The sequence below is a fragment of the Doryrhamphus excisus genome, chromosome 19, assembly GCF_030265055.1.
Source record: "Doryrhamphus excisus isolate RoL2022-K1 chromosome 19, RoL_Dexc_1.0, whole genome shotgun sequence".
Classification (NCBI taxonomy): Eukaryota; Metazoa; Chordata; class Actinopteri; order Syngnathiformes; family Syngnathidae; genus Doryrhamphus; species Doryrhamphus excisus.
The window spans coordinates 13,377,359-13,392,511 of record NC_080484.1 but is presented as its reverse complement, the minus strand read 5'-3'; the positions used below and the strand labels follow the sequence as shown (position 1 = coordinate 13,392,511).

At 45.2% G+C, this 15,153-nt stretch overlaps 1 long non-coding RNA gene across 2 annotated transcripts in view; it reads right to left on the bottom strand.

The window, feature by feature from the left end:
- Positions 1-15,153, bottom strand: part of LOC131106749 (uncharacterized) — a 29,937-nt gene that overhangs the window by 6,391 nt on the left and 8,393 nt on the right. For both annotated transcript variants that reach the window (XR_009120136.1, XR_009120137.1), the window contains 8 exons: positions 8,219-10,090; positions 7,988-8,101; positions 6,324-7,730; positions 4,819-4,884; positions 4,633-4,733; positions 1,014-1,109; positions 842-894; positions 335-487 (listed from right to left, as the gene is read on the bottom strand). This is a non-coding gene — a long non-coding RNA (uncharacterized LOC131106749). The remainder of the gene's footprint in view (positions 1-334; positions 488-841; positions 895-1,013; positions 1,110-4,632; positions 4,734-4,818; positions 4,885-6,323; positions 7,731-7,987; positions 8,102-8,218; positions 10,091-15,153) is intronic.

The window sequence follows — 15,153 nt, the reverse complement described above, 5'->3', positions numbered from 1 at the left end:
CCCACGGCGAGAGGACCGGTGTTGGATAAATACTTCACCCCTTCCTCAGCGCCGTGTCAGCGCTGTCTGCTTCCCAGCGTTCTAAACGTGACAGATATAAATGGAAATGTCAGCTGGAAGGAGTCCCTTCCTCCGCTCCTCGGCGCCCGGATAATGGCCCTTCTGCCCACGGTTTTCCGCAGGGGCCTCGACTCTAACCCGCACGTCCTCAATTACCGACAGCGCCAACAGGTTCCCAGATGGTCCAACCCCTCCCCCCACACACCTACCTACGTTTTAAAGATGAGCTGAGGGTTCAGCGGTAAAGCATACACGTTCTTTCACAGCACGCTACCTTGCTGCTAGCGGGGACGCGCTAAGCTGCTAGCATCCTCTTGGGTTGGTTCTGATTTGGGGAAACGACGCTGGTGTTGAGCCGCAGGGCCAGATGGTGATCAGGTGGTGTCGCAGTCGGTGGCAGGTTGTTGGTTTGACCTCCGTGTTCCCCCTTGAAAGCAAAAAGTGTCGTCAAGTTAGCATCAAAGAGGATGCCGGGAGTCAGCTACTGACTAGCACAACAGTTTCTGACATCTTACTGATAAATCCCATAATAGAATGTAATATTTTCATAGTTGGAAAACCTGTTTATGACCTTGTAGTTCTTAGATTAGAGCCCTCTAGCACCCCTATAGTCACTTTTACATTTGTATTAGCCAATATAGTTGACATTCTAACAGATAATCAGACATCTTAGACATCAATAAGACATCACATGGACGCGCACGTTAGCATTCATAGTTGGTGGTCATTTTCTTGACAGCTAGTGACCGGTTTAGTAGAAGTAGTCGCCACAACTGCTTACCTTCTTAACACTCAGTAGCTAGCTAGCTAGCGTCACTTCCCAGGTCCCGGCTCCTAAAGAAAAACATTAAACTGCGTATAATATCTTCATGGAACCATTTTTAGCATAAAAAACTTAAAGCCGGCATCATGATACAAACATTAGCAGGACTGGATCAGGTGCAAGGACGTACCCTGGGTTCATCAGAACCTGTTGACATGGAAACGCCATTGGAGAAAGTTGTGTTGGAGACAGAGGAGCTGGAGCATCGTCTTTTTCGTCGTCTCTTCTGCTAGCAAATCAGGACAGGACATCACATGTTCAAGAGGCAAAAAGAGGTGATGATGCAACTCTCCACGAATGCATTTCACTTCAGAGCAACGATGATATCCCCCACGACCATGACTGATCACATGGATGGATACAAGCAGGACAGGACCTCCTTTCTTGCCTGCCAGGGGGGGAAAGGTCATGTGACGTTCTCATAGAGCTGCAGAAGTCCCATGTGGCCCAGATGACAAAATGTCAGAATTCAATCGCAGAAATTGCGGTTTTATTTCCCAGAGGTGGTAACCTCAATCACTGCCAGACAGCGTTCTTTTTATTTTATGGAAACTTGGCCACAAAGCCACACCCCCTCCACCCCCACCCCCACAACTTAACAGCCCCTTTTTATCCCAAGCTAGGAAGTCATCTGTTGCATCTATTGTCTCTTTGTGACATGATACCTTCACTTGCGTTGCAGCCGCCGGAACTTTATGTTCTGCTACTTTTACAACAATGAGACGATAAGTGAATGTGGTATATCTTAGGGGGGGCAGGGGGGGCTCACATCAGTCCCCCGTAAAAGCGCAGTGTTCTGCACCATGAGGGACAAGGCGGTCCTTTCATGAAGCTTTTAAGCGACGTCGCCAGCATCCAGCATCCAGCATCATCCAGCATCATCCCGCATCCAGCATCATCCAGCATCATCCAGCATCCAGCATCATCCAGCATCATCCAGCATCATCCCACATCCAGCATCATCCAGCATCATCCCACATCAAGCATCCAGCATCATCCAGCATCATCCCACATCAAGCATCCAGCATCATCCCACATCAGGCATCCAGCATCATCCAGCATCATCCCACACCCAGCATCCAGCATCATCCCACATCCAGCATCATCCCACATCCAGCCTCATCCCACATCCAGCATCCAGCATCACCCAGCATCATCCCACATCCAGCATCCAGCATCACCCAGCATCATCCCACATCCAGCATCCAGCATCATCCAGCACCATCCAGCATCATCCCACATCCAGCATCCAGCATCATCCCACATCATCCAGCATCATCCCACATCCAGCATCCAGCATCATCCCACATCATCCAGCATCATCCCACATCATCCAGCATCATCCCACATCAAGCAGCATCATTCCACATCCAGCATCATCCCACATCCAGCATCCAGCATGTGTTCCTGCCATGAGGTCCTGTGTGTGTTTGACACCAATCTCTTGCTCCGTGTTAATGAAGAGCCCAGAAAGGAAAAGCAAGTTCACCGGCGTTAATGAAGAGAAATTGCTGCTGTCGGCTAGCGTTAGGGCGCACACTGTGAAATCCATCATATTGTGGGGAGGGGGGTGGGGTGGGGGGGGGGTAATTAGGCGTAGATAATTGCATTGTGTATCCGTCGCACTCGGACAAAAGCTAATGCTTGTTTGTGTTTCTCGTGCACCGCAAATAACCTTCTTCTTGTTCAAGCGCTTCTGCCTGTCAACTGCTACAGAGAAAGCAACTTAACAAACGAGGCTAATGAGTGATGAGCACGCTAGCGACAGAGTCCGATCTGGTTGCTGCTTTGGTGTAAACAAACCCAATGAATGACTTATACTGCCTCTGCAGGCCTGGCATGCAAACTACAGCCTTATACACCAAATGAAAAGTCTGCTTGAGGATCATCAAATTCAACTAGGCCTAATTTTTTACATTATTCGCGTGTAAAGTATAAAAAGAAGCTAACCACTTCTCCAGTTGCTTGTTTGGAACAACTTGTGTGGAAAAAATGCACAAAATGCCAAAAAAACGCTAGCTTGCTAAATGCTAATAACACTGACAATGACAATACTGAGGACTGTGACAGTGGGAAATTGCCACGCCATTCCTGCGAGGGGACGACTTCCATCTCAAAGTTCTCCCCCCAGCTGGCAGTGCGTCCCAGTCTGACCCAAAACCGGAAGATGCCTTGGCCGTGGAATATTTGATGGAAGACGACCAACCTCAATGCTTCTTAAGCTCTGCTCTTCAACGTGAAGCAGAATTTGGACTTAACCGGGGGCTGCACAGCGGACGAGTGGTTAGCGTGCAGAACTCACAGCTAGGACTCAAGGGTTCAATTTCACCCTCGGTCATCTCTGTGTGGAGTTTGCATGTTCTCCCCGTGCATGCGTGGGTTTTCTCCGGGTACTCCGGTTTCCTCCCACATTCCAAAAACATGCTAGGTTAATTGGCCACTCCAAATGTATGAATGTGAGTGTGAATGGTTGTTTGTCTATATGTGCCCTGTGATTGGCTGGCCACCAGTCCAGGGTGTACCCGGCCTCTCGCCCGAAGACAGCTGGGATAGGCTCCAGCAACCCCCGCGACCCTCGTGAGGAAAAGCGGTAGAAAATGAATGAACCATACCATAACCGGATTTACGTAACCAGAGGTTTGGAAAACCTTGGCTTTTAGTGCCAGATATCTGTGGGCTTGTGTAAAAATAAATGTGTTTTTATGAGATACCCACCCGTGTGGACGGAGCCTGAGCAAGATTGGTAAAGATAAAAATATAAAATGTTAACGTGAGGGGAAAATAACAGCTTATAAGCTAGCTAAAGTGGTGCAGAAAGCTAAGATGTATCATTTCTTTCTGATATTGGACTTTCAACGGATGACTTACTAATCTCATGTAAAACGGCTCAGGTAAAAAAAAATGGCAGCAGTAAGCTAGCGATGCATGCTAAAGTGAGATGAGGACTTTTTAGCAACACGTTGGTGACGATTCCGTGTTCTAAAGCAGTTTTTAAGGATTGTACTGTATGGCTCCACTCTGACGGCTTGACTTAAATGCCATCGCCTCTTAAGGTACTTTATATTCTAGACGCCCCCCCCCCTCACCCCCACCCCCCACCCGTATCCCACTGCTGTGTCTCTGGAGATGATGATATGTCGCATTTCAAGGGGAGGAAATGAAGCCGCATGTATCTGGCGGAATGTCAGGGGCACCCTTAGCATTCCGGGTGTGACATCATGAGGCGCTATCATATCCGTAATGGAATTCTCTAGTCTGGGATACGTATTTGCTATTCTGACAGCCACGCTTTGTGCTCCTGGATTGTGTGGGGAGGTTTGCCATCCGGGATTATTTTAATGGGCTCGGACCGCTGCGGTATTAAACCCTGTAAGCTGGCCCTTCATTAGGCAGCAACATTTGCTGGAAGGCCGGCAAATGAGGGGAGCTCCAGATGCCACAAATGCTCTGCTGCCTGCAAGGTTTAGACCACACGGCGAGGTTTGGTTTGTCTAATGACCGCTGGCACATCTGCCTCCGACTTTGCCATTCCTGAAGTGGATCATCATCCGGTGGTGACCCCAAAAGCTCCTTGCACCCCTGCTCACCTCTGCCACTGCTTAGTAAGTCCTCTGGGTGGGGGGGTCGCCCCTGACACCCGCTAATTAAAATGTCCCAGAGGACTCTGTCAGGGGTGAGTGGACCAGGCATCCCAAACAGACATACACGGTTGTAACACAAAAAAAATAAAAACAGCATGAAGCTGTTACCTTTTTGCCATGACTCGCAGAATACTAAAAACGTGAATCCCTTTGCCGTGGAAAGGCGCAGATGGATTTCCACGTGTAAAGCCGGACAACATGGAGGAGCGCTTGAAGGATGCCGAGAGAAAAGCACCATTAAGGGCTGGCCTCCTTGCACAGGTTGGATGATTAAGCAACAAGCCGGGTCCCCACCAGGGCTTTACTTCTTTGCATTGCAGGCTTGTTCATGTTTCCTTCGCGTGGGCGATCTCGGCGCCGCTGTAAATGAAAATAGAAATGTCGGGTGTTAGGAATCTCCACATGAGCTGTTTTTTGGAGGGCATTCATTATCATTTAAATGACAACTTTGACTTTTCATCCGACTGGAGCTTGTTTTCATCTCACACTGATAGCAGTTCAGAGGGGGGGGGGTTATTGCTTTTCATGGAGGAAGTCAGTGGTGCACAAAGGCTCTACGTTTATTGGCAAAATTAAAAAGCCAGACATCAGGAATCCATCCCTCCATAGCCGACTGAGAATCCGCAAAGTAGGATTCTTTGTTTCTAAGTGGAATATTAGGTTCATAGTTAGAGGATAGAAATCCTGTTTACCACCTTCTAAATACAATTTTTATCACTATTAGAGCCCTTTAGACATGAAATAACACCCCTATAGTAATAAAGTAGTAGTATAAAATGTATTTAGTATCAACAGTGTCACTCTTTGCTCCTTTTTCCCCATTTTAGCAGTTTTTTAAAAATGCATTTTGACTTTCTAATCTTTGTGATTTGTATTTTTTTAGTTTATCCTTGTAAAAGTGTGACTATTTCTCTTCATCTTTTGACTTTATAACCATAATATTGCAGCTGCTTCTGCTGTCATTGTTGTATATTTTTTAATGACATATTTTGACTGTTCTTGTAAATTTTCTACTTGTAGTTCTGACTTAAATTTCCATAATATTCAACTTTAGAGAGAACCTTTTCTGCAGCATAATTTTCCCAAAACTTTGTTTGTATCTTGTATTGTTTGTTGTAACTTTTTGATCCTTTTCCACACAATATGTTCTTTGACTTTTTCTCATTAATATTTTTACTTCTTGTAAAATTAATGCACATTTTTCCATTTTGGCTGTTTTTTTCATTTTCTTGTTAAATTATAGATCATTTGGAATATAATTAAAATTTATATCTGAATTTAGTACAATTTAAAAGTAAAGTAAAATAAAAATGTCATTTGAAATACTTTAATTAAAATACATTATTTATATTATTTTATGTGACCCCCCAGCTGCACTTTGAAAGCTCTCCAAAATAAGGAACTGTCATTTACTAGAACTAAAATGATGGAGTAATCATTGGCGGCCTCCAGACTGCAGGAAAAGGAAAGCTTGTAAAAAAAGACATTGTGAATAAAATAGAGAACGTCTTCGCCATCGGGATTCCAGGGACTGCACTTCGCACACGGTCAGAGAGGGCAAATATAAAAAAGACCAAAAGATAAGACACAAATCTTGGCCAGCAACTTGGAAGTGCACGCTTGAGTCTCTCGCCGTCTCCGCGCCGCCGCCGCTATCATTTCCTGCCTGTCTAAGCCTCCTTCTTTCGCCCGCTTTATTGCCAAACGCCACTGAGCTGTGAAGAGCTCCGTGATTCCATTTCAGAGGTGATTGGAGCCTCCGTTTGTGAAGTGTCGGCTGTGCCGGGCCTCGTTCTTACCTGTGGTCGATGCCACGCTGACGAAGCACCTTTTCACTTGATGGCAGTCTCTCCATCTCCAACCCCCAGGTGCTCATGTGTGAGGAGCCAGTCACAGCCATTACAGCAAGTGGGCTGCAGACAAAAAAAAAAACACCCACGTGCAGCAAATGGCCCTCGGGCACACTTTGGACAAAGTTGCTTTAAGGAACAGATTTTTGTGGCGTATTTGACTGGATGTATGGCAGGAAGTAGGTTTTTTGGTGGATTTATGAAGGTGCCAAGCAGAGCCATACACCCGCAGAGTTTCTGTCACACGGGTCACTTCCCCTGGCGGAGACACCAAATCTTTTGCTGAGTATGGACGGCTCTCGTCTTTGTCCATTTTAAGCGGCGGGGGGGCTGACGCTTCATTTTTCCCATTGTGTGGTCCAGGAGACAAAGAGAAGAAGACAGAAGAACATTGAAGCCTCCATGGAGCGTATTAGCAGGAAGCAGAGGCCTCGCTCCAAATGACGGATCATTTGTGGCACGACTTGCAGGATCTAAATCACCCGCGTCAAAGTCAAGGAGGAGAGTGGGGACGAAAGGGCTGTCACGGATGGGCGGAATCGGGGCGGGGCCCGGGTCAGCCAAAAGCTAGCCCGTCTGCTATACAGCCGGGCAAAGGCACGCGTTATTAAAGTTGAGGAATGCGGCGGAAGAAGGTTGTAACGACTCATTAACGACCTTGACGGGTGACTTGAGCAAAGGCGATGTTGTCAGCGTGATGAAGTACGCGCCGCGACAAGGACGCCGAGATGGAAGCGCTCCGTCTTCATCCGTGGACGCCCCCCCTCTCTTCTTCTTACGCCTTCTCACACTTTTACAACTCATGGAAGTGTGACCACGTCATTGTCCTTCTGATCAACATCGTCTGTGATAGCTTCACTCATTATTATGGATGGGGGGGTCCAAATGGGGCCAAGTGGGTGCCCCTTTGCCATAATTGCTGTGGCTGGCCCCCAGTGCCCATCCCCTGGTGGAATACCATTTAACAAGAAAACTAAAAAAAAAACGAAAGCTGCAAAAGTGTAAAAATCAGCAAAGTCAAAATATTATAGGAATATTATAGGAATAATCCGATTAATAATAACGGGCGGCACGGAGGTCGAGTGGTTAGCGTGCAGACCTCACAGCTAGGAGACCAGGGTTCAATTCCACCCTCGGCCATCTCTGTGTGGAGTTTGCATGTTCCTTCCTCGGTTTCCTCCCACATTCCAAAAACATGCTAGGTTAATTAGCGACTCCAAATTGTCCATAGGTATGAATGTGAGTGTGAATGGTTGTTTGTCTATATGTGCCCTGTGATTGGCTGGCCACCAGTCCAGGGTGTACCCTGCCTCTCGCCCGAAGACAGCTGGGATAGGCTCCAGCACCCCCGCAACCCTTGTGAGGAAAAAGCGGTAGAAAATGAATGAATGAATGAATAATTTACTAACATAATTGAAGAAGAAAGTTTAAAAATTTGGAAAATATATTTTTTTAAAAACTGGGGAAAAATGGTGATTGTCATAATAGTTTTTTCACCTGTATATAAGACAAAGCTGAGATAACTGAAATAAACAGTATATGACTTCCTAGCATCTGATCTAAATGTGTTCCTGATAGCCCAGTCCAAACCCAACTGTAAAATAGTTACTCACTGGGCGGCATGGCTCACGCGGTACGGTGGTCGTCTCCCAACCTGAAGGTTGCGGGTTCTATCCTCCCGTGATCATGTGGAAGTATCCTTGGCCAAGATACTGAACCCCTTGCTCCTGACGTTGCGTCATCGGTAGGTAAATATGGTAATAAGGTAATAGATGTAAATGTTAGCATGTGACGCATCTTCCCCCCCATCAGCAAACATCTGACCGCCACCATCTTTATCTCACCTGTGTAGAGAGTTAAGAGAAGGAATTGAATTAAAGATCCAAACAGAGCCTCCGTCCATCCATCCTCCTTCCGTCCATCTCCTGCCAGCGATGTTCTACTTACAAAAACGAGATAAGGAAATCCCATTAGGAGAAAACGCCCACTCAGCAGCTCCTCAGCAGCGTGAGGAGAGCAGGTTTGGCCTCGTGGGGGTCAACCGGAGATAATGCCGCTTTGATGGTGGCGGCCCAAATATGTGTAACAGGATATTGTTGCTGCGTGACCGCCGTTATCCCAGCCCCCGTTCTGGAATGCAGGGTGACGGCGAGGTCACATCTCAGCCGCTGTTGGAGTTATTGTGAAGATAACAAGTTCAAAAGCATCTGCAGATACACCAGTTCACTGACGTCCAAATGTTCCAGTACACACACGTGCACATACACACTGCTACACAAACACACACACATGATGAATGTAATGTAAGATTAATAAGATTAATCTATTGTAAGATAAACAGAATGTAAGATTAATCAAATGTATCTAATGTAAGATTAACAATATGAATGCAATATAAGATGAATAAAATTCATGTAATGTAAGATTAACGTAGTGTAAGATGAACATGAGATTAATTAAATTAACACAATGTAAGATTAAGAGGATGAATGCAATGTAAAATTAACAAGATGAATGCAATGTAAGATGAACATAAGATTAATCAAATTAACACAATGTAAGATTAAGAGGATGAACGTAATGTAAAATTAACAAGATGAATGCCATGTAAGATTAACATAAGATTAATCAAATTAACACATTCATCCACATTAAGAGGATGAACGTAATGTCAGAAGGCAAACGTTTCTTTCTACCCATTCAGTCTTTTTCCCTCCACACACTCCGAGCCTTCACTTGGTCTTCCTCCGCTTTGCGTACACACGCGTAACCATGGCGACTGACAGACAGACAGCATCCTGTGGTTTCAGTGGTCTTGCTGCTTCCCCCTGAGGAGCTGCTGGTGTGAGAGATGGCAACCTCCATGCGGTCCACGCTGTACACAAGCCATTCCGACTAAAAGATCTGCATTCTGGCACCTCGGTCCTAACCCGACCAAGATCGGCGATTATGGAAAAAGACTGAATTTTCAAACCAAGACCTCATTGAGGACGCCGCATCAAAACCAGCGGGCTTGGACCTTGGGAGGAAGTAGTGGATATCCAGTCGTGGGATCCCTTCTATCTGTACAACCCACAGCAGGACGGCCAAAAGACAGCCTGGCGTTGGCATGTGATGGTGATCCTGGTTTTCCTCTTGTGTAAGACTGGCCCTCAGATGCTGACCAGGTGGCCTCCAGGTAATCCATGAGCCAACGGATGATGCCTTAGCCTGCCTTGGCAGCCTGGACTTACCCCTAGTATGTCCGAGATGGAACAACACGGCATGAACCTACCTTGAGGGACAAACGTCCTCTGAGATCTTTCTGTTTGATGGCCACCGAAGCCGTGGCCTGAACTGTTCATATGGCGACAACTTAAGGATTTTTTTGGGAGGTGCTGATGGTACTCTTAAGGGAAGAACTGCAGAGGGTCGTATGTGCGAACCGTCGAGTACTTCAGTTGCTAGTACGAGTATCCATCCTCTGCCTGCCACTGTTCATCAAGCAAAAGTTCAAAGAAAGGAGAGAATGTTGTTGCTGGGTTTTTACTTCTAGCTGGCTGAAGGTGTCCCGACAACAATCCTGTGGTCCGCTGGCCGTAAAATGAGCCGAATTTCAGCCAGCTTCACACACACACACGAACACACACAGCATACCTGGAACAATCAGAGGCTTCAGATGGAATTCCAATTGAAGGCGAAAAGGCCAGCAGCACTCTGGCAGACTCCCAAAGGCACTGAAACACAGACACAAAATGCTGTTTGGATGGTGACGAAAAGAAAGACGCCTTCCTTTAAAATGTTGAATCTAATATCAGACAGCATTATGGGCCCATGTTGCCATAGCTGTTCGTGGTTATGTTAAACTCATATTGGTATTGTATATTCCCAAGGTACTGTACCTTGAGTGTTAAGTTGTTGCGTGATGATTTTAATTATGTTACATTCAGTAATGACCTCTAATGTAACATCCAATGTGTTAGTAAGCCTGTGGTGTTTCCTTGAGTGTTAAGTTGTTGCGTGATGATTTTAATTATGTTACATTCAGTAATGACCTCTAATGCAACTTCCAATGTGTTAGTAAGCCTGTGGTGTTTCCTTGAGTGTTAAGTTGTTGCGTGATGATTTTAATTATGTTACATTCAGTAATGACCTCTAATGCAACTTCCAATGTGTTAGTAAGCCTGTGGTGTTTCCTTGAGTGTTAAGTTGTTGCGTGATGATTTTAATTATGTTACATTCAGTAATGACCTCTAATGCAACTTCCAATGTGTTAGTAAGCCTGTGGTGTTTCCTTGAGTGTTAAGTTGTTGCGTGGTGATTTTAATTATGTTACATTTAGTAATGACCTCTAATGTAACATCCAATGTGTTAGTGAGCCTGTGGTGTTTCTTTGAGTGTTAAGTTGTTGCGTGATGATTTTAATTATGTTACATTCAGTAATGACCTCTAATGCAACTTCCAATGTGTTAGTAAGCCTGTGGTGTTTCCTTGAGTGTTAAGTTGTTGTGTGATGATTTTAATTATGTTACATTCAGTAATGACCTCTAATGCAACTTCCAATGTGTTAGTAAGCTTGTGGTTTTTTTTCATAGCATATGATTGGCTCCTGTGAGATAAAGAGCTACCGAGTCCTCACAGACTCGTGCGTGATGACGTTTGCGTGCTGAAGGAAAGACATGATGAATACTTAAATGAGGCGTCTCTGTGAGTGGTAAATGGCCGCCATGTCGCCGCCATCTTGCAGAGGCCGCTGCTTCTTAACGTGTGAATTGAGTCGAAGTCGGCGGGCTGAATTTTCGTTCCAAGTTGAAAATGTCATGTCAGCACTTTCTGTATGCACTGCAGGGGGCGCCGCTGCGGAAAGAAGCGCACACACGCGGAGGTGAAGATCTGTCATGCAGCTCGCTAATGACGCTCCTCTCAGCAGCAGTTTGCGGGAACATCTTCATTCTCTCCTAATTAACACTTTACCTGATGATGCTCCACCGCAGCACCGCCGCTTATTTGGCCCTAATGCCTTCATGCAGATATACTCGCATCTTCTGCATCCCAATCAAAGTGATGATGGTGGTTTTGCTAATTGAAACAAATGAAAACGCTGGGAAACAAATGCAGGTGTGGTTTGTTGTTTTGATCTCGGCCGCTAAATCTCATTTATTTGTTTGCCTTTTTTTTTATAATTGCCAATCCCAGGAAGTGAGAGTGAGGGCCAAGAGTGAAAATCAGCTGGTAAATTCTTACTAACAATTCTATTTGTTGCAAAGAGGAATGAACAAACACATCTCTGACCCAAGTGACCGCTTGTGAACGCTTTCCTTCCTAGCAGCAACTTTGGAGTTGTGGGAGTCTTTCCAAAGGACTGATGTTTACATGACTAAATGACAAATGAGCAAAGAGCAAATCTAGTCTGCTAATAAAGTTGTCCCTGGATTATTGTAGCGAATTGGTTCCAGACTCGCCCCCTGTACTGTTACTGTAATACACCTGGCAGGCCAGTAGTTGGCAATGTTGATACATTTTCTCATTTTTGAGTGTTAAGTTGTTGCGTGATGATTTTAATTATGTTACATTCAGTAATGACCTCTAATGCAACTTTATCTCTGAGATAAAGGGCTGCCTGGTCCTCACAGACTCGTGCAGGCCACGTGCGACTTATAGACCGGTAATAACCGTTTCCTCGTAATGCCAAGCGTGATGACGTTTGCGTGCTGAAGGAAAGACATGAAGAATACTTAATTGAGGCGTCTCTGTGAGTGGTTAATGGCCGCCATGTCGCCGTAATCCTGCAGAGATGTTCCAATTAACTACTATAAACGAGGGACGGCGGTACACTCAACAAAATTCCAAATCTGGCCACAATAAAAGGCCACCCCAAAATGTGCAGATTAATTATATTTGGAACAGGGGGGTCAGAGAACCAGACAGTATCTGGTGTGAGCAGCGTTTGCCTGGAGTAGCGGGTACATGACCAACTGGGGCCGTGCATTAACATGCTGCAATATGACACTTTTATGAGAAAAATGTATTGGACTCATTTATTCATTGCATTTTCATGTATTCATGTTCTTAGAATCAAACCCTAACCCTGTTGTGTTGTAACCAAACGACTGAAATGATGTGGTTTTTAGCATCTAACAGACACGCAGGGAGCCTCAAGGAAAGCATGAAAAACCCCACCAGCCACACAAAGGCCTTATTGCCACTCATCCTCTGCTTCGTGCAGCAGTTCCTCGTGCTTCGGTCTCAGCATTCGTTTGGGACGCCAAGAGGTGCCGTGTTCCGAGCAGCCGGACTTGCTACATAATAGAACACGCCAAGGTCAAGCGTACTGGGCATCGTTTCTGGGAAATACAGAAGTGCATGAACACTTCTGAAGATTAGCTGTCGTTAGCGGGAAGACAAGGCAAAAGTGGAGAGCCTGGGATGGAATGGAAATAATGCATAGCTTTCTTTATTCTGTATTTTCTTTCTATTCTATTTGAGGTAATGCCTAAGGGTTTTGGGGGCGGGGGGCTGCGGTCTTAACGTGTTGATCAGCTGATGAACAGCCTATTTCATTTTAATGCTTTGTTGCAATAAATTGCATAGTGAAAATAGTTTCTGTCTCGCTGGCATTTATTCTTTTTGCATGGAACTTCCTGAAGATGTTAAATGTACTTTCTTGACACTTTTCAACTACTCTTACATTTTTAATGAGTATTTATGCAAACACTTAAACGTATGTGTCTTATTCTCAAATGTACTTTGATGCATGAAAACAAAGGGAAAGTGATGGACTTGTGGTTTCTCTGTAAATATTTAGTTATCTACGAGTACAAGCACATCCGATGAGGCTGCATGACACCCGAGGACTAAATCAACACAATCTTTGTGGTGCTTCCTGGCCTAAATGTCAAACGCTTGTTTTTCTCCTACGATGGTGTTAATTAGCGGTGGGATGAATGTCAACATTATCGATGGCTGATAAGTCACATACATTACGTGCTGGTGGAAAAACATGGGAGGAAAAAAAAGTCTTTAAAGACGGGCATCCCTCTAGTCAGTCCGTTTGTTTGCGTGCACTTTTGTGTTTTTCACCCTGAAGGAGATTCATAAAAAATTCAGTCTTAATGAAGATAATAAAATGACTTGGAATAACATGTTTTTTTCTGTAATACTTGATTGTCTATATGCGCTCTGTGATTGGCTAGTGACCAGTTCATGGTGTACTCCGCCTCTTGCCCAAAGTTAGCTAGGTCACATCATAACCCCGCAACCATGATGAGGACAAGCGGCACAGAAGATAAATACATTAATTTGAAGGTTATGCTACTCATGCTACATACTACTACATTTAGAGTTTCTTTAGTATATGATAATTTCACAATGTGCCGTGGCCAATAAAAAAACGCTGCAGGGCGCATATGGCCCTGAGCCGCACTTTGGAGACCTTGATCTAACATGCTGTGTTTTATTTGCAGCTTTAAAGAAGAAAAAAGCAGCAGCAGCTACTTCCTGTTGGTTGTTCAGTCTAAATGGTTTTGCTGAATGTGAAGAGCAATCATGTTTAATTTAAAGAAATATGAGCCTGTTTTTTCTTGCAGGAAGAGTTTTTTGGGTTTTTTTGGGGGGGGTGGGGGCGTACTTGATGGCTTCTCTGCTCACAGCAGGGATGATTCACTCCAACGAAAAAACAAGCCTAGCCGGGACTTGTAGCAGAGAGGAAAACAGGAGGTGGGTCAACTCTGGAGTGGTGGGATTAGGAGGTGCAAAATAGCTTCATCGGCGTCTGAGTGGAGGGCAAACACTTTTCACGTGTCTTAGCGACATGGGAATATACTCCAATGTACACAGAGACAATTATTTGAAGTAATTATACACACTGAACATCAGGGTTCTTAATGCATTCTCGTGCCATTAAAAGCATAAATACAGTAGCTATAAAAATAAAGGAGGAGCCACATGCTGTGGCCCAGCAAGGTGCACTGTATTCGGGTACACGCTCCGAGCAACCATTGTCATGCCACAAAGGTCTCTGGCAAACCTGTTGCACTTTGCAAACGCCATGATGCTAGGGTGAGCTCAGGGGACGTTACAACAGGCCATTAACGTCAATGCAGGGGAAAAAAAGAAGCGCTCGATTTGCTCACCCGCACAGTATGGGTAATGTCGCTGTAATTGGAGCATTTTTTTAAATGATCAGTTATCAAGAAATGATCAGCACCACAAAGTCAGCTGTTTTGCGTGTTCATGTGAAGAGAGTCCCATCTCTGCCGTTCAGAAAGGTTCTATGATGGCCAAGTTTGACCCTGGAACAGACCAAGTCCATCCCAGTTCCAATATTTGCAGTTTTCTCCACGATTCACACAGTGTCTTTGAGGCCCAACGGCATTGGAACAATAATTGAGCTCTCTACAAGGCCGCCGCTGCATGATAAATAGCAAACACCTGGAGGCATTGACGCACCCCCTCTTCGCCTCCCCGACCTGTGCGAGCTTTGTACGAGCCAACGTCGTTCACCTTGACAGGCAGCAGCGTGAAATCTGCCGGCGAGGGTTGCACCACCAGCGGCGGCGTGCAAGGAAAGCTTCATTACAAGTTAGCGAGTCACGTGCACTCGTCATTCCTGCCTTTTTCCAAGACACCGGCAGCATCGCGCTCACGGCAAAATCTAAATTTTAGCATCGTTTTCATTGTTTATGTGAGCCATTTAACGCAAAGACCTCACAGATGCCGCACAAGAACCACAAATACTCGTTTATGGTGGTTAATTGGTTCCAGAGAGAAATGACTGTTAGAACTCCTCACATATAAATGG